This window comes from Salvelinus sp. IW2-2015, linkage group LG23 (assembly GCF_002910315.2).
Source record: "Salvelinus sp. IW2-2015 linkage group LG23, ASM291031v2, whole genome shotgun sequence".
NCBI classification, from domain to species: Eukaryota; Metazoa; Chordata; class Actinopteri; order Salmoniformes; family Salmonidae; genus Salvelinus; species Salvelinus sp. IW2-2015.
Genome location: NC_036863.1, coordinates 32,400,334 through 32,420,698, shown reverse-complemented (window position 1 = coordinate 32,420,698; position 20,365 = coordinate 32,400,334). Strand labels below are relative to the sequence as shown.

The 20,365-nt window shown below is 41.5% G+C and overlaps 1 protein-coding gene across 3 annotated transcripts in view; it reads left to right on the top strand.

Moving 5' to 3' along the window:
• The first annotated feature begins 2,473 nt into the window (after positions 1-2,473).
• LOC111950768 (neuronal PAS domain-containing protein 2) overlaps positions 2,474-20,365 on the top strand; it is a 79,629-nt gene continuing 61,737 nt past the window's right edge. For all 3 annotated transcript variants that reach the window (XM_023968638.2, XM_023968637.2, XM_023968639.2), the window contains exon 1: positions 2,474-2,628. The gene's annotated coding sequence lies outside the window, so the exon portion shown is untranslated. The remainder of the gene's footprint in view (positions 2,629-20,365) is intronic.

Here is a 20,365-nt window from a genome sequence, read left to right as displayed (position 1 = left end):
TCATTCATGACTGCATGGCCAGGACTGCATGACACAACAGTGGTAGGCCTGATCAACATCAACAAGGAGACAGCCTATAGGGAGGAGGTCAGAGACCTGGCCCATGTGGTGCCAGGACAACAACCTTTCCCTCAACGTGAGCAAGACAAAGGAGATGATTGTGTACTACAGGAAAAGGAGGATTGAGCACGCCCCCATTCTCATCGATGGGGCTGCAGTGGAGCAGGTTGAGAGCTTCAAGTTCCTTGGTGTCCACATCACCAACAAGCTATCATGGTCCAAACACAGTAAGACATTCGTGAAGAGGGCACAACAAAGCTTAATCCCACCCAGGAGACTGAAAAGATTTGGCATGGGTCCTCAGATCCTCAAAAGGTTCTACAGCTGCACCATTGAGAGCATCCTGACTGGTTGCATCACTCCCTGGTATGGCAACTGCTCGGCCTCTGACCACAAGGCACTACAGAGGGTAGTGCTTACGACCCAGTATATCACTGGGGCCAATCTTCATGCCATCCAGGAACTCTATACCAGGGGGTGTCAAAGGAATGCCCTAAAAATTGTCAGACTACAGCCACCCTCGTCATAGACTGTTCTCTCTGCTACCGCACGGCAAGCGGTACCGGAGCACCAAGTCTAGGTCCAAAAGGCTTCTTAACAGCTTCTACCCCCAAGCCAGCTGATCAAATGGCTACCCAGAACCCTCTTTTACGCTGCTCCTACTCTCTGTTTATTATCTATTCATCGTCACTTTAACTCTACCTACATGTACATATTACCTCGACTAACCGGTGCCGCCGCACATTAACTCTGTACCGGTACACCCTGTATATAGCCTCGCTGTTGTTATTTTACTGCTGCTGCTGTTGAATTATTTGTTACTTTTACTTTCTATTTTTTTCTTAATGTAAAGCACTGTTGGTTAAGGGCTTGTAAGTAGGCATTTCACTATAAGGTCTACACCTGTTGTATTCGGCACATGTGACAAATAACATTTGATTAGGTTTTGAAATTCAGCTGTTAATGTGTTTTCTACCTGTGGATGTACATTTTGAAATCATGATGTCATGTGGATTTTAGACATTTTAATATTTCAGTGATTTAGATAATGTGAAAGTCTCATAGCATTTCTAAATCATTCTAAATACAAAAGTCATACGTATTTTCAATCATGTAATTGCATTGAGTTGGGTTTGGTACTGTGTGGCCTTTATCTGTTCTGTATAGAGACCGTAAAAAGTCCAGGATGACCCAGTTTCAGCCCACCTGTTTAATCCAACTATAGTGGGCTCCTTTGAACTCTAGCATAGTAGGCTATTTGCGCCATATGCCAATAGGCCAATGGTAAGGCTTAATAGTTATTGACATAAAAAGCAAAGTCTGTCAGGGTAGTGACGCAATATCACAGTCTATTCAGTGAAGGAAGCAAGTGGTAGTAGCCCTTCATTTGATGAATTAATGGTTGTTGTGTAACCAAATAAGTTGCTGAACACACGTCATACGACTTGGCATGTTGCATAAATTAGAAACTGCAGCAGCAGATTACCTCGGTTGATAGCCTAGTACGAATTAATTGTCTGATGCCGCGTTCAAGTGCTAATCGGAACTAGGAAACTCGGACATTCCCGATTTACTAACGTTTATTGAACGTGCCGTGTTCAATAAATGAGCAAATCGTTAATTTCCGAGTTTCCTAATTCCGATTAGCACGTGAACGAATATATAGTGAATGGTCGTGTTCGAGAGCATCAAAACGACTGCATGCAACTGCCGACTGACTGATCTACAAATCATCTTGCATCATAAATAAAAAATAATTACCCGTTGTAGATCAGTCAGTCACAATTTACCCATGATACATTTCCGGGTTGACCCTCTCGAATACGGTCAATGTCGTCCATAATTTTACGCGATGACATTAGCGGGCTACGTTTCTATGGCAATGAGGGGATTCGATTATCTGGTCCGGGTTACCACGGTTGGAGGAGTTTGTTTCGGGTGAAAAGTGATTGCATTCGTTTTGGAACCAGCCAGGTAACCTCTTCAAAACCCACAGCGATATCGGCTCAAAACACAAGTGAAGTAGCCTAGGCTAGATTACGCACGTGGTGTAATGTACAATTCTGTGTTTTCACACGCTAAAGTTATTGCCTTTGATAAAAACGCTTTATCTGCCTTCCCAATAAAAACTAGTTTGAACATTTGAAAATATATTTGATGGAAAAGAGATGTATATTTCTGGACGATGCACCATGCTGCTTTATTGACAACATGATTAGGCTAATATTCGATTTGAGAACGCCGCTCCTCCCTCATTGAAACTGAGTATCACTTGCGGTGCTGGGTGCTTCCCTCCCCAACTGTAGCGAATCCGGATACAACGCGCTTGATTTGGTCACACCCTTTATCTCCTTTTAAGGTGCGACGAAGGCTGGTGATGTAAATTGTGAGGTGTGTGGGTTGGAAAATGAAAACCAGCACAGAGAACACTTCGATGTCTTGCCCACAGAAATGGTGCCAGTTACATAACACTATTGCATGGTAGGAAGAGCAGTGTAAAAGCCGTTTTGTATTTCACGGATGCGCCTTTCATATTGGAATCGTCCCCTCGTTACTGCTTTACATGAGGTAAGTTCATGCATGACTTTTAGTCACTTACAGCAAGTTCAAGCGTAACCTACATTTAGTGGAGTGAGTGACATCTGGCTACGCGTAATCGAACGTTGAAGTTCCACTGATATGTCTGTGAATAATAGTCTACCGGTATGTTGCTATACATGTTTAGTAGCAGAGTAGCCTAGGCCTGCCTATTGTTTTATGTTTCTCTCTTGAGCCTATAATGGTTTTATATTCGTGCATTTGTCCGAAAGGAACTTCCAGGTGATTTAATTATTTCTATAAGATAACCTAACTTGACAGGCTACTAGACCAACTGATGTATATATATATTTTTTTCATCCAATATTTAGGAATGATAAAAGACTGCACGTTTTATATGTGTTGATTGTTGAATAGCCTGTAGCCTACTTTGAAATACAGTAGGCGCTATCCTATGCTATCTGAGACAGACCATGGTCCAGGGAATTGTAGTTTTGGTCCTATATCAAGTTATTTTATTCTGAAAGGATGACAGTGAGCACACAGTCAGCAGAGCAGGCCTAACAAAAATCAAAGTTATGTAGGTTAATCACTAAAATAGAAATCTGCTCTTATGTAACTCATGACTCAAGAAGAAGCATGAGCCGATTGCAGTGACGTCATGCCCCAGATTTATTTATTAAAAGGAAAACTATCTAACCCTTGCTGTGCAGCAACGAAAGCTGTTCAACCTTATGTAGGGCTTTGATTGCGTGGTATGATTGATGATGTTAATTGGGCCTCCTCAATTTCTTGAATATCAGACTATCTGAAATAGTTCATATAAGGCAACCTTAGGAAACTATGTCCTACATTTTTCTATAAGATAAATGAAAGTAGGCTACAATAGAGCAGAGCAGAATATGATAGAATACTTTATTATCCCCTGAGGATGTTATTTTGTACAGGTTAGACTACACAATCAACTCAGCAGGAGGTACAGTTACAGTCACATAGGCCTACATAAGACAGACGGTGTCACACAATACAAAGCAGAGGTAACAGTACATCAGAAAAAAATATGCTCTGCACATCATTTCAGTCATTTTTTGTAAAATAATACTAGTAAAATGTATTTTTGTGACTAGTATATGGGAGTCTTCTTATGAGGCAATCAAAGACATGCATCATGCCCTTCCTTCAAAAAATGAATATTCAAACCATTTGAAACATTGGCCTAATTCAGTCTGTAATCGTTTCGGCTGCACGGATATGGATAGTACTCCTTCAATCAAACCAGATTCAATTTTTGATGGCAAAAGGTTTGTGGTCATCGTTTCATTACTGCAACACACTGCAATGATGTGAACCATTATTTTAAAGTCATTAAATATTCAAGTTTCCATTTGCCTTGATTATGTTCCCTCTAAGCTGCTCGCGGGCGCAGGACTGCCGCACAAAATAAATATCAGGCCACATAGAGAAGCAGAAAATTGAACTTCAACTTTCTAGTTTTCCCCTTTAGTTAACACTATCAACGTTTCCCTCTACTGGGGGAATTGCCAATATTAGCCACTTTCACTGCAACATACTGAAACAAAACAAACTATGCAAGAGATTTTCTTGTACAGTAGGCAGAACACACCGGAGTAAGATTCTATTGCAGTGACAGGCACAACTCAGCCCGTACTCTACAGACCAGCGTGGCAATACCAATCAGAGATTCAGTATCTCTATATGCAAATAGACTATTGCCATATATGGATCTGTGCCGTTTAGTTTGAACTGGACTGTGTTTACAGCATGAGTGGTCACGACTAGACGTGCATTGCATGTAGCCACGTGTGCACATTTGTTCATATTCTTTGCTAGTAAGTGAGTTATTAACCAGTTATAGCTAATTTCTAGTCAGCAATGCGGGAGTGGTTGTTTCCTACAAGAGCACAAAGCGTGTGCATTTCTAGCCATCTTTGAAAAGTGAGTCAGGTAAAGATAATTATTTCTGTCTTAAGGGGCGGTGTTGTATTTTGAGACAGGCTTGACTAAGCTAAGTAGCCAATAGGCAGAGGGTAGCATAATTTGTCTGATTCTCTGTAATAATGGTATGGGAATAATAATGAACTTTATTTTGTAAAGTGTTTTCTTGCATCAAACAACATATTTTCAGTCAACTTCTTGTCTGAAGGACAAGTGGGTAAACAGGTAAATGTCAAACCCTGCGTATTCTTTTCAAAATTTCACGGAATGTAGGCCTACATTTAACACCACACATTCTCTGCTACTGTAGGCTGAATGATAGAACAACTATTTCCATGTTAAAATGTTATGGGATGCATTTTCTCCATTGTGTTTGATGGTAGACCACTCTGGTAGGCCTACATTATGATGAAATAGCCACAGCAGCCTACTTGGCCACTGTTATAACTGTACTGTAACTTAAAGCAGATAGAGCCTCAGTGTTCACAGTAAACGTGCCAGAAGTTGCACAGAATTGTCACAACGTTCAAGTTTGCGCTCTGCAGACCAGACATTTGCTCAGTGGCAAAACATTTTTTGACGGAACATTGATTGTTAGCCTATGTTTTACTCATGTTAATCCGGTCTGTGATGTGGGTGGTTCCATGTGGTCAGACTTGTGGAAGCCACATTGAGGTGAGTTGAAGTAATGGTGGTGAGGTAAGGGTGTTTTACTGAACCAACCTGCTTGAGCTAGACTTTTAACGCAAGAGATACGCTGTCTGCCCTCAACTGGCTACCATCTCCTTTTCCTCACTCATCTGCACATTTCTATCTACCGGTATCTGTTTCTCCCTGTATTTCATGCTCTTACCATCCAATTCCTTTATTTTTATGGATACCACTGCCCTTTCACTCTGACTGTTTGGCTCAACTATGAGGTCTTCCTAGCAAAGCTGTGTCATGGCAGTAGTATAGAGGGTGAGTTCAAGCCCTGGTGATAAAGGTTGAAAATAAACAACAAGCCTTCATTTGAGTTTATAGCTAAAGTAGATGCAGCAAGCTCTGTTAAGGAGGTGATGCTATAACCTTTGCTTTCACATACCTCATTGACATTCTTTTATTTTATTGGAAGTGCGTTCAGAGAGGAAGTGGGGTCTCTGACCCCTCCTTATGATGTAGAGGGTTTTCACGTCTCTTTGCCTGAAAAAATGCTGGTGAAATCCACCCATTTTTTGACTGCACCCCATTTGATTTGAAAAAAAACCTTCCATACATACATGTATTTGCCCATTGTAGAGTGCTCAGAAAGTGACTTTTGGACCTGAATGCCAAAACATTCAAGAGATAAAGGTCCTCAAAGTAGATATATTTTGCATACCCCACCTGTCACGCCCTGACCTTAGTTATCTTTGTTTTCTTTATTATTTTGGTTAGGTCAGGGTGTGACGAGGGTGGTATGTGTGTTTGTGTCTTGTCTAGGTGTGTGTGTGTAGTCTAGGCATTATGTAGGTCTATGGTGGCCTAGATTGGTTCCCAATCAGAGGCAGCTGTTTATCGTTGTCTCTGATTGGGGATCCTATTTAGGTTGCCATTTTCCAGTTTGGTTGGTGGGTGATTGTCTATGCGATGTTGCATGTTTGCACTCAGTGTTATAGCGGTCACGTTCGTTTTGTTATTTTGTATTGTTTGTTAAGTGTTCTTCATTATTAAAAGGAAGAATGTATTCTAATCACGCTGCGCCTTGGTCTCCTCACTACGATGTTCGTGACACCACCATACCGTGAGACAACCATTTCTTCATCACTGGAAAATATACATGGTTGATGTCATTTAGAAACTTACAAACAGGGTTGTCAAGCTATTTGATCATTTATTTGAAAGAAAAATGTACATTATTGACATTGTCAATTATCTAAAATACATTTTTTTCAAGAAATTAACAAATAGTTTGACAACCCTATTGGTAAGCTTTTAAATTATATCAAACGTAACCGTTTATCTTTTCCTGGGATGAAGACATTGATGTCTCATTGTATGGCAGGGTATTCAAATGGGTCAACTCTGAGCACCTTTATCTCCTGAATGTTTTGCCATTCAGGTAAAAAAGTCACTTTCTGACCACTTCTTCCATGGCGAAACATGTATGGAACGTTTTGTTTAAATTAAAAGGAATGCTGTCAAAAAGTGATTGAATTCAAATGGATTTACCCTGCTGTGTGAACGTTAGGTAACTGATGACATGGACGCCTCTGATGTTACAGAGCCCGCTGGAGGGAAAGTAGGTTACTGGGCCATGTCCTGCAAGCTTAGACTGAACACTAGTCAGAATATTGCTGGGGCTGCATTGTGTGACTGGCCATCCACAAATGGAGCAGGTCCATGCAATAGGAAAGGCATCTTTGCTTGTGCTCTGTCCCTTTATGAAAGACAGTCGGCTCTCCTCAAAGCTTTCATGAAGGTTCAACTCATGTTGATTAATTTCAACTGCACAAAATATAGATGAAACATGACTACAGGTTTATTTTTTAGGGGTCTGGAGATGAGTTTAGCCTTGAGCAGTGAGAATCGCACCGCACCATTTTCTATTTCCATGATTTACCTGAGAATGCTTCTTTATGTATTCTCTCAATGAAACTGAGTGTCTGTATCGCAAAAGTGTTTTTGTTCAACTGCTATTATTGTGTTATTAGGTGTCTTTGTTAAAGAGAAACAACAAGCTTACCAGTGTGCTGGAGTTTTTCTTTTTAAAGGCAGTTTTATATCAAAGAAAATGTTCATTTTGTGAATTGACCTGTTAGCATTGTGAAACACAGTTGAACTCCTCTGTCAAGGTGCATTCTGGGAAATCAGTGAGGATTTAGCCTACTGCATGTGAATATAAAGCTCTCTGTCTCTTGTTCTGTATGCCAATATTCTATTCACCAGACAATATTCTATTCACTGACTCAGCCTCTGTCTGACCTCTGAGTTTTGGGTCACAAGGTCTCTACTTAAGGTTCAGCAGCTAGGTGCCAGATATCTAAACCATCTTACAGTGACCTACATCAGTGGCTCTGATTAGGCAGTGCATTCTACTCGGCAGCAACTCAGGACAGAATCCAATCAAACCTGTACTGCTTTGCAGAGAAATAGCAGAGCTCCAAGTGTAAGAATGGATTCAGACTTGATTCAATCAGAAAGACACAGGTTAGACAAAGACTGTGCCCTGACCCTTTATGTCATGGACAGGTCAGGGAGAAATCCCAGTCTGAGAGCCAATCCGAAGAAAAGGATCTAACTCCAAAGCTGCGATGGTTTGATTTGGGGGTGCCTGGTATCTGTAGTCCTCAACAGTCTAGTCAGTTTGTATGGGAACAGGAGGTTTGGAAGATAAGATGGAGCCGGGGTTAGCATAGCTTCACAGGCCAGTAGAAGTCAATAGTTAGTGATTTGGACTACATTTAAACCTCCTTATATCTCTAGTAACTGATGTAAAATATTAAAGGCAGTCACCCTGGCAGTGCACAACTGTTATACAGCAAGCATCTATTTGCGGGCCCCTTCTTCAGTTGTGTTGTGTCACCTTGTGTTTGTGCTGTTTTTTTGGGACACTGAAAATGTCATGTCACATGAGTGTCAGCTGCACTGTGCCACATTAAATATCACCATAATAATGCCTCCCATCACCAACATCATGCATTTGATGGTTATTTTCCTGTCTCTTATGTCCTCAGGCAGTGACTGATAATACAGTGAACAAATACTTGTTTCCTGGGAAGTCGTTGTTATAGCAAAGAGGATATTTATTTCATTAATTTTTGAAGGGGATCCCTAAGCCCTTCTTTTGGAACATAATTGGAATGGATGTAAGAGCAGTAATTAACACTTAACTACTGTAATGAAGTGACAGTGAAGTGTAATGCATCTGCCAACAGGATTAGAATATGACTGACTCGTAACCAGTCATACAAATTATATTCTTGAGATTTTGGTGTCCCCTGCTGGGATAGGTTGAGGATACAACTATTGATCAGTTACATAATTAGGTCAGTGTTAACACGTCTGGAATACATTATTTATTTATCATTCCCATCGCTCCTTTTTTGAAAATGAAGTATAACAAAGATGAGATCAAGTGCTGCCAATTACCCCAGTTGAATAGGCCTGACAGGCATGACACAGCACAATTGGATCATGCTATGGATTACATTTGACATTTGAGTCATTTAGAGCGACTAACAGCAACAATTACGGTTAAGTGCCTTGCTCAAGGGCACATCAACAGATTATTCACCTAGGTGGCTTGGGGACTCGAACCAGCAAACTTTCGGTTACTATCCCAACGCTCTTAACTGCTAGGCTACCTGCCTAGTACAGCTTAGTGCTTGTCATATAAGCAAAAAATAGGCATTTCTGTTATCAGATAACCCATAATCATTTAACGGATTAAACCTATGGTGGAAATACAGATATGCAAATCTAGAGGTAGAAAGGCCTGACATTATAACCTAAATATGTCAGGTAGCTTGTGGTTCCGTATGTCATTAGGCACAGAATCCTGGTGATCCTGTGTGCTGTAGTAGTACTGTAGTATTCCTTGGTGTACTTGGTGGTGGCTTCATATGCCCAGTGGAACTATGTTGCACATGACTCTTGAGAGTATGTCTGGTGTTCATGTCACCCTCTTTAACCTTCTAACTGTGACAGACAAAATGTTCAGCTCGGGTTATACAACTGCCAGTACAGACGTCATTAGCCTCTCTGCTGATGTCGCTCATCTCTGGGCCACAGCACACTGTCTTTGTACTTACTAGCTACAGGCAGAGACCTACTAGGGGCATGATTAAAGACACTAAATTCCTTTCTTCCAGTTGTTCAAATGAAATTCATGTGTTGTGTGTCATGTAGCTTCAGTGGATCATTGAAATTAGTTAGCAGAAATGGCATGAATATTTACTGTATGTGAGCAGAAATGGCATGCATACTTATTCCTAAAGGCATGCGTACTTACTGTATGTGAGCAGAAATGGCATGCATACTTATTCCCAAAGGCATGCGTACCTACTGAATGTGAAACATTTACTAAGATAACATTTCTAAGGTTTTTTCCCCTGCAGTGTTCATTTCTACCACTCAAACATTACTACAAAATCTATGGGCTAAAAAACCTAGCTAAAAAATGTTAGTTGACATGGGCTAGTTGATCTGGACATTTCTGACAAGTTATAAATAGCTCTCTTAGGTATGCAATGACTGACATGACAAGTGGAAAACTAATAATTCACTACCCAATTTTGAAATTGCACCTTGCATTCTACTATTACAACTTTCAAGATTATTGCAAGTTGCCCCCCCCGATCCCACGCCCCACAGTTGGGAACCACTGGCCTAGATGGCCTGGAATCCCCAGACAGATGGTGATCAGTGCAGCTGGTTCACAGTATCATAGAATAGACCTCTCACATAATGAGTCTAGTTAACTGAGAGGTGAACATACTTCAATCTGGGTCTATTTTAATCCCCAACCGTGTGCCAGACAGGGATGCCTTGTAGAGGGTCTATTCTTATGGCTGGTTGTAATAATCCTGGCTTTATCTGAGTCACCCAAGGCAAAAGGTCACAGTCAAGGATTGGGTGTGGCTACAGTGGTGCTCTCAGAGGAAGACCGTTTGGTTTCAAAATATGAGCAGTCTCAGCCCTTGTGTGAATGACCTAGATGTGATTCAGATCTTGTGCTCAGGGTGTTGGTTGTGCGTCTATTACTGACGTAATCATTTGTTTGTGTTATGGAATACTACAAATGCACATTTGGCGCTTCTCCCTGAATGCTTATCAAATGAGCAAATGTCTAAATCACTGTACAGTAGAGTATAGGTCTGACAACTCCCTAGTATGAACTAGATAAAAGTATTTCCACATGTTAATAACCCGTTTTAAATGATAAGGAAATTATAAATGTAATTTTTACAAACCTTTACTCACATGTGGGTTCAAATGTCAAAGCTGTGCAAATTCTGTAGTAGAATCTTAGGCAATATTTTGATTTAGGATATAGAGGCGGTGTCACGACTTCCGCCGAAGTCAGTTCCTTTCTTTGTTTTGGCGGCGGTCGACGTCACCGGTCTTCTAGCCATCGCCGATCCACCTTTCATTTCCCATTTGTTTTGTCTTGTCTTCCTGCACACCTGGTTTACATCTCCTACTAATTTACATGTGTATTTAGCCCTCTGTTCCCTCCATGTCTGTGTGGGGTATTGTTTATTGTCAAGGTTGGTACGCTTCCGGCTGATTTGCCCCGGGTTTTGTTTTATACCCGTGCTTTGTGGCAGCCGGTACTTTGTACTTGGGTTTTGTACTTTGTGCTGCCTTACTTCTTCTTTGGGCATTTGTGTTGTGACGCGGTTGCGTTCTGTACTATGATTGCCTAAGTAAAGTGCTTTGTCCCTTCATCTCTGCTCTCATGCGCCCGAGTTCCATAAACCAGCTACACCCACCATTGACAGGGGGTATGACATTCTATTATTACAATGCTTAGAAGATGCTGTCACACCTTAACACTCTACTCTTAACATTGCTTGTATTTTGGAGTTAATTTGTGGCGGCTTTTCCTTGCCAGAGTGTCTGTCATATTTTCCCGCACAAATGTGTTCTTTCTCATACACGTCGCTGTGTATACATGTCAAGTGGGAGAGATAAATGTGTGTGACTTGTTACCGTAAGTGTTTTTTGTTGTTGCTAAAAAGCATTCGCTTTCCCAGACCAAACTAGAGGGAGTATAAGGTAGGGCTGTCTCTGACAAAAAAAAAGTTTGGTCGACCGAGAGTTGTCTGTTCTTTCGACCAATCGATCCTCACGCTGCTGCGCCTTACACTCCTGAAGTTGCTGGTAATAGGCCACACCAGTGGCTGGCAACCTTTTCCTTTTGAAGTGCTTATCGTACTTATCATGCTTATCGTACCATTTCTACTGATCTGCGTACCAGTTATAATTGTCATTTGCACATTTTTGTCAAAGTTTCATTTAATTTATAATAGTCTTCATATCTCTAAATCAATCTTATGTGGTTAATCAAAATTCTATCTAAATGAAAATGCTACAAATCTAAAAGTAATTGTCTTGTCATTGCCAACATGTAAATATAGCCTACATAAAGCACCCCCTCCCCWCAAAAATATTTAATAAAAATGTCAGCCCACGGGTAAATATCCTGATAAAAATAAATATCCTATAAATCACATTGGCTCTGCATGGACTGTCTGCTGTAAGGAACTTGAAACATTGTATCAACTATTATCTTGGTCTAGCCTGAAGATTCTAGTGCTAGCAAGTTTCCAGACAGACAAACACAGCTGTAGGCTATTTGCTCAAGGGATAAGAAGTAATCCGGTAGGTCTTTTTTAGGCCTTTTCCACCGAATCAGAGCATTACATTTTTCCCCCTTTCATGTTGTGGTTATCGAAAGGGAGAGAGCTGGAAAGATTTTTCAAATAGGCTACATTGAGGAGCATTTGTCATTCTCAATGGACGTAAAAACGGACTTTGTTTGAGGCGAAGAAAACATGACATTGAGAAGCTCCACAGTGATGGTGAGTTAAGATAATCAGAAATAGTATCAGATCCCCAAATGGGCACATTTTATAAGCTTACATTTGCGCACAGGCCAAGTAGCCTAGGTCTACTTCTATGCGTAGCCAGGTGAGTGTCCTTACTCAAGATTGACAGAAGCGCTCCAAACTAAAGACAATTAATAAATTGACAACTCATACATGGAATTAAATAAACCCCCAAGAATTCTCACAAGTGTAGCCTAGGTTGTGCACTCTGCAAACAACGTGTCCACTGCTCAAGATTGACGACGGTAAGACTGTAATAATACTATATTGAATGCTTTAATAGAAATTACCGTAACCAAACAAACATTGTAGATGAGAAATGATAGTAATTAATGGTAAATGTACTACTGGTGAAACTGGTGTGCCATCCCCGCGGCCTCCACGATGGATTAGTCAACTCAAACAGGTGTAAATCAGGCAGGTGTCTCATGTGCCGTAGGATCTTTTTTATATATTTGCCACTGCTCAACAACAAAAAATCTTTGTCGACTAACCAACAGCCTATCGACCAAACAATTGACCAGTCGAGTAAATGGGGTCAGCCCTAGTATAAAGAGCTGTGTTAAAGAGAGACTGCTCCTAAAAAGCAACTTCTTGTTTTGACAATGTCCTATGTCAGAAACATTTATTCTAGTATCAGAATTTACTACACAGTGTAGGATTTGTACTTAGGATCATTTTGGTGATAAAGTATGTCACGGAATGAAGAGTTTTCTGTGGGTTGGCAGCACCGAAGTAATCATCAATTTGTAGCACAATTTGGTTTGACATCCGATATCCCTATGTGGCTAGTTGGGGACCATAAGTAAATTACACAATGTACATGAGACAATATTTTAAAAAGGTCAATAGCTCTGAATTTCAATGACTAAAAACTTCAATGACTAGAAATTCATATACAAATATTGAAAGCATTTAATGAGACAACTAAAAGATGTGCAACATTAAAATATTGTCCCATTTACATTGTGTAATTTATGGACGGTTCCTAACTATACCCAGAGTGAGGCTACCCAAAGTCAAACCAACTTTGCCATGGTCGCACACCAGCCGGCTGAAGCTAACTGGCTAAAAAATTTGTCTAACTCTTCCCACCTGCGAACACACACAAGACACCCACAACAAACCACAACCCCGAAACCAGCTCACGTTTGAATTCAGTCATGGCCACTAGCATTTCTTAATGAACCAGAGGATGTGGCGATGTCAGAGGAAGGCCCTAAAAACTGTCAACAACTCCTGCCACCGAAGTCATAGACTGTTCTCTCTGCTACCTCACAGAACAGCTTCTACCCCCAAGCCATAAGACTGCTGAACAGTTAATCAAATGGCTACTCAGACAATTTACATTGACCACCTTTTTATTTACTAATTTATCTTAATTGTTTTGCACTGACTTTCTTACACTGGCTCTGTGCACACTCACTAGACTCTACCCACATCCTCACACATACATTTACATTTACATTTAAGTCATTTAGCAGACGCTCTTATCCAGAGCGACTTACTACATTGACACACACACACACATGCACTACATACGCTCACACACACAAAACACACACACATGCGTATTGACGCCACACACACACACACTTTACACACGCTGCTGCTGCTACTCTGTTTATTATATATCCTGATTGACAAGTCACTTTTACCCCTACCCACATGTAAATACTGTATTATCTCAATTACCTCAACTAGAGGTCGACCGAATATGATTTTTCAACGCCGATACCGATTATTGGAGAACCAAAAAAGCCGATACCGATTAATCGGCCGATTAAAAAAAAAGAAGAAAAAAAATAGATAAAAAATTGATTTAAATGTTTTTATTTGTAATTTACATTTATTTTTTATTTAAAAAAATTGGTTGTAATAATGACAATTACAACAATACTGAATTAATCATCAATAGAATCAATTTAGCCTCAAATAAATAATAAAATAAAATAATTAAATTTGMTTTAAATAATGCAAAAACAAAGTGTTGGAGAAGAAAGTAAAAGTGCAATATGTGCCATGTAAGAAAGCTAAAGTTTAAGTTCCTTGCTCAGAACATGAGAACATATGAAAGCTGGTGGTTCCTTTTAACATGAGTCTTCAATATTCCCAGGTAAGAAGTTTTAGGTTGTAGTTATTATAGGAATTCTAGGACTATTTCTCTCTATACGATTTGTATTTCATATACCTTTGACTATTGAATGTTCTTATAGGCACTTTAGTATTGCCAGTGTAACAGTATAGCTTCCATCCCTCTCCTCGCTGCTACCTGGGCTTGAACCAGGAACACATCGACAACAGCCACCCTCGAAGCAGCGTTACCCATGTAGAGCAAGGGGAACAACTACTTCAAGTCTCAGAGCGAGTGACGTTTGAAACGCTATTAGCGCGCACCCCGCTAACTAGCTAGCCATTTCACATCGGTTACACCAGCCTAATCTCGGGAGTTGATAGGCTTGAAGTCATAKACAGCGCAATGCTTGAAGCATTGCAAAGAGCTGCTGGCAAAACYCACYAAAGTGCRYTTTGAATGAATGCTTACGAGCCTGCTGGTGCCTACCATCGCTCAGTCAGACTGCTCTATCAAATCATAGACTTAATTATAACATAATAACACACAGAAATACGAGCCTTAGGTCATTAATATGGTCGAATCCGGAAACTATCATCTCGAAAACAAAATGTTTATTCTTTCAGTGAAATACGGAACCGTTACGTATTTTATCTAATGGGTGGCATCCATAAGTCTAAATATTCCTGTTACATTGCACAACCTTCATTCTTATGTCATAATTACGTAAAATTCTGGCAAATTAGTTCGTAATGAGCCAGGCAGCCCAAACTGTTGCATATACCCTGACTCTGCGTGCAATGAACGCAAGAGAAGTGACACAATTTCAACTGGTTAATATTGCCTGCTAACCTGGATTTCAGTTAACTAAATATGCAGGTTTAAAAATGTATACTTCTGTGTATTGATTTCAAGAAAGGCATTGATGTTTATGGTTAGGTACACGTTGGAGCAACGACAGTCCTTTTTCGCGAATGCGCACCGCATCGATTATATGCATCGCAGGACACTCTAGATAAACAAGTAATATCATCAACCATGTGTAGTTAACTAGTGATTATGATTGATTGATTGTTTTTTATAAGATAAGTTTAATGCTAGCTAGCAACTTACCTTGGCTTCTTACTGCATTCGCGTAACAGGTAGGCTCCTCGTGAGGCAGGTGGTTAGAGCGTTGGACTAGTTAACCGTAAGGTTGCAAGATTGAATCCCTGAGCTGACAAGGTAAAAATCTGTCGTTCTGCCCCTGAACAAGGCAGTTAACCCACCGTTCCTAGGCCGTCATTGAAAATAAGAATGTGTTCTTAACTGACTTGCCTAGTTAAATAAAGGTGCAAAAAATAACGGCTAAATCGGCGTCCAAAATTACCGATTTCCGATTGTTATGAAAACTTGAAATCGGCCCTAATTAATCGGCCATTCCGATTAATCGGTCGACCTCTAACCTCAACTACCTCATACCCCTGCACATTGACTCAGTACTGGTACTCCTTGTATATAGCCTCGTTATTGTTTTTATTGTGTTACTATTTCCTTTTTTATTTAGCAAATATTTGTCTTTTTAACTCTGTACTGTTGGGAATGGGCTTGTAAGTAAGCATTTCACTGTAAAGTCTACACCTGTTGTATTCTGCACGTGACCAATAAAAATGTATTTGATTTGATTTTAAATCTAAAACGAGGCCAAATCAGGAAGTGCAGTAAACTCTTACACAATGAGGAAAATTAGGTAGCAATTGACAGGAATGACACATTGGATCATATTTTCCATGGATAGTTTGTTCTGCTCTTCAAAGCCATTCCAGTATGCTCCACTTACAGCTTTGTCAGCTTCACCTTTAGATCTGAAATGTATTTAGTTTTATTATACTGATGGTGACAATGATGATGATACTTTGTCAGCCCAAGTGTCAGAGTCCTTGAAGAACAGTGGGTTGGAGTCAGGCGCAGAGAGCAGAGGGTTCGAATAAATGTATATTTTATTCCCGGAAAAAACGGTCACGCCACAAACACAAGGCACATAAACTGACCGGCCCATACACAGGACCCAAAATGTCCGGGAAAACAGAATACAAACGAACATCCACAACCTAACAGAAAAACAATCCCGCACAAACCTAGGCGGGCCTAACAGGCTTAAATAGACAAAAATCAAGAAACACAATAAGGAACAGTTGCAACTAATAAGACCAAACGAACAGAAAAGGAAAAAGGGATCGGTGGCGGCTAGTAGACCGGCGACGAGCACCGCCCGAACAGGCAGGGGAGCCACTTTCGGTGGGAGTCGTGACATCAAGGTGTCTCTTCAGGGTATTGTAACATAATCAAGGCCTTTCTGCAGCAAGGAATTCAATTAAAGACGTCAAATCAAATCAAATGTTATTGGTCACATACACTTGGTTAGCAGAGTGTAGGAAAATGCTTGTGTGCTTCTAGTTCCCAACAGTGCAGTAATATCTAACAAGTAATCTAACCATTTCCCAACAGCTACCTAATACACACAAATCTAAAGGGGTGAATGAGAATATGTACATATAAATATATGGATGAGAGATGGCCGAGCGGCATAGGCAAGGTGCAATAGATGGTATAAAATACAGTATATACATATGATATGAGTAATGTAAGATATGTAAACATCATTATTAAAGTGGCATTATTTAAAGTGATATTGGTTAAAGTGATCAGTGATCCATTTATTAAAGTGGCCAGTGATTGGGTCTCAATGTAGGCAGCAGCCTCTCTGAGTTAGTGACTGCTGTTTAGCAGTCTGATGGCCTTGAGATAGAAGCTGTTTTTCAGTCTCTCAGTCCCAGCTTTGATGCACCTGTACTGACCTCGCCTTCTGGATGGTAGCGGTGTGAACAGGCAGTGGCTCAGTTGGTTGTTGTCCTTGATGATCTTTTTGGCCTTCCTGTGACATCGGGTGCTGTAGGTGTCATGGAGGGCACATAGTTTTCCCCCGGTGATGCGTTGTGTAGACCTCACTACCCTCTGGAGAGCCTTGCGGTTGAGAGCGGTGCAGTATTGGGCGGAGCAGTTGCCGTACCAGGCTGTGATACAGCCCGACAGGATGCTCTCGATTGTGCATCTGAAAAAGTTTTTCAGGGTTTTGGGTGACAAGCCATATTTCGTCAGCCTCCTGAGGTTTAAGAGGCGCAATTACGCCTTCTTCACCATACTGTCTGTGTGGGTGGACCATTTCAGTTTGTCTGTGATATGTACGCTGAGGAACTTTAAACTTTCCACCTTCTCCACTGATGTCCCTTCAATGTGGATAGGGGGGTGCTCCCTCTGCTGTTTCCTGAAGTCCACGATCATCTCCTTTGTTTTGTTGATGTTGAGTGAGAGGTTTTCTCCTGACACCACACTCCGAGTGCCCTCACCTCCTCCCTGTAGTCTGTCTCGTCGTTGTTGGTAATCAAGCCCACTACTGTTGTGTTGTCTGCAAACTTGATGATTGAGTTGGAGGCGTGCATGGCCACGCAGTCATGGGTAAACAGGGAGTACAGGAGAGGGCTGAGCACGCACCCTTGTGGGGCCCCAGTGTTGAGGGTCAGCGAAGTGGAGATGTTGTTTCCTACCTTCACCACCTGGGGGGCGGCCCATCAGAAAGTCCAGGACCTAATTGCACAGGGTGGGGTTGAGACCCAGGGCCTCCAGCTTGATGATGAGCTTGGAGGGTGCTATGGTGTTGAATGCTGTAGTCAACGAACAGCATTCTTACATAGGTATTCCTCTTGTCCAGATGGGATAGGGCAGTGTGCAGTGTGATGGCAATTGCATCGTCTGTGGACTTGTTGGGGCGGTATGCAAACTGAAGTGGGTCTAGGGTGGCCGGTAAGGTGGAGGTGATATGATCCTTGACTAGTCTCTCAAAGCACTTCATGATGACAGAAGTAAGTTCTACGGGGAGGTAGTCATTTAGTTCAGTTATCTTTGCCTTCTTGGGCACAGGAACAATGGTGGCCATCTTGAAGCATGTGGGGACAGCAGACTGGGATAGGGAGCGATTGAATATGTCAGTAAACACACCAGCCAGCTGGTCTGTGCATGCTCTGAGGACGCGGCTAGGGATGCCATCTGGGCCAGCAGCCTTGCAAGGGTTAACACGTTTAAATGTTTTATTCACGTCGGCCATGGAGAAGGAGAGGGGGAGTGCAGTCCTTGTTAGTGGGCTGTGACAGTGGCACTGTATTATCCTCAAAGCGGGCAAAGAAGATGTTTAGTTTGTCTGGAAGCGTGACGTCGGTGTCCGTGACATGGCTGGTTTTCTTTTTGTAGTCCGTGATTTTCTGTAGAACATGCCACATACATCTCGTATCTGAACCGTTGAATTGCGACTCCACTTTGTCCTTGTAACGGCATTTCTTGTTTGATTGCCTTGCGGAGGGAATAACTACACTGTTTATGTTCAGCCATATTCCCAGACCTCTTTCCATGGTTAAATGCGGTGGTTCGCGCGTTCAGTTTTGTGCGAATGCCGCCATCCATCCACTGTTTCTGGTTAGGGTAGGTTTTAATAGTCACAGTGGGTACAACATCTACAATGCATTTCTTTATAAACTAATTTACCGAGTCAGCATACATATCGATGCTGTTCTCTGAGGCTGACCGAAACATATCCCAGCCGCGTGATTGAAACAATCTTGAAGCGTGGATTCCAATTGGTCAGACCAGATTTGAATGGTTCTAGTCACTGGTACATCCCGTTTGAGTTTCTGCCTATAAGACAGTAGGAGCAAGAAGGCGTCGTGGTCGGATTTGCTGAAGGGAGGGCGGGGGAGGGCTTTGTATGCATCACGGAAGTTAGAGTAACAGTGATCGAGTGTATTATACCCTCGTGTAGTTCAATCAATATGCTGATAGAATTTAGGTAGCTTTGTTCTCAAATTTGCTTTGTTAAAATCCCCAGCTACAATAAATGCAGCCTCAGGATATATGGTTTCCAGTTTACATAGAGTCCAGTGAAATTCCTTGAGGGCCATCTTGGTGTCTGCTTGAGGGGGAATATACACAGCTGTGACAATAACTGACGAGAATTCTCTTGGGATGTAATATGGCCGGCATTTGATTGTAAGGAATTCTAGGTCGGGTGAGCAGAAGGACTTGAGTTCCTGTATGTTGTTATGATTACACCATGAGTCGTTAATCATGAAGCATACACCCCCGCCCTTCCTCTTCCCAGAGAGGTGTTTATCTCTGTCGGCAGGATGCATGGAGAAGCCCGGTGGCAGAACCGATTCCGACAACATATCCCGAGAGTGCCATGTTTCCGTGAAAGAGAATGTTACAATCTCTGATGTCTCTCTGGAAGGCAACCCTTGCTCAAATTGGACATTGGCGAGTAGTATACTCAGGAGCGGTGGGCATGTGCACGTCTACGGAGTTGACCAGGAGGCCGCTCCGTCTGCCCCTTTGTAGTTAAAATGTTTCTTAGATGGCTGTTGTTTTGGGTCGGCTTCTGGTATTAGCTCCATTGTCCTGGGTGGTGGTCCAAACAAAGGATCCGCTTCGGGAAAGTCGTATTCCTGGTCATAATGTTGGTAAGTTGACGTTGCTTTTATACCCAATAGTTCATCCCGGCTGTATGTAATAAGACTTAATATTTCCTGCGGTAACAATGTAAGAAATAATACATAAAAAAACAAAATACTGCATAGTTTCCTAACGACTCGAAGCGAGGCGACCATATCTATTGGCGCCATCTAGCCTCCTCTCAGAGCTTGTGTGCACAAAACGTGAGCTGCATTGCCCTTCCACCCATGCCCTAGAATTGTGACCCACATATCTGCTCACACACCACTTTAGATAATTGTCATAATATATGCAGCAAAGATCATATCTTTTGCTCCTGAGCAGGATGCAATAAGAGGCCTGTTCAATGATAGGACTGATAATTTCTTTCTTATTTTGTGGTGTATGCTTGGGAAGTTTGTTAAACGATAATGAATGTCAGAAATCTATGTTGTGAAGTATTTGAAGTATTTCAAAGTTAATACAATTTATTTTGTGGCGAAATCCTGCACTTAAGTGCACTGCCACTTTAAGAGCTCATGAGCAGTAGGAAGGAGGAGATAAAAGAGCTCGTTAAGCTCTATTGGAGAGAGCTCTTGTTGGCGCGACAGTTTGGTTTGTGTGTGCTATGCGACGACGTGTTTGC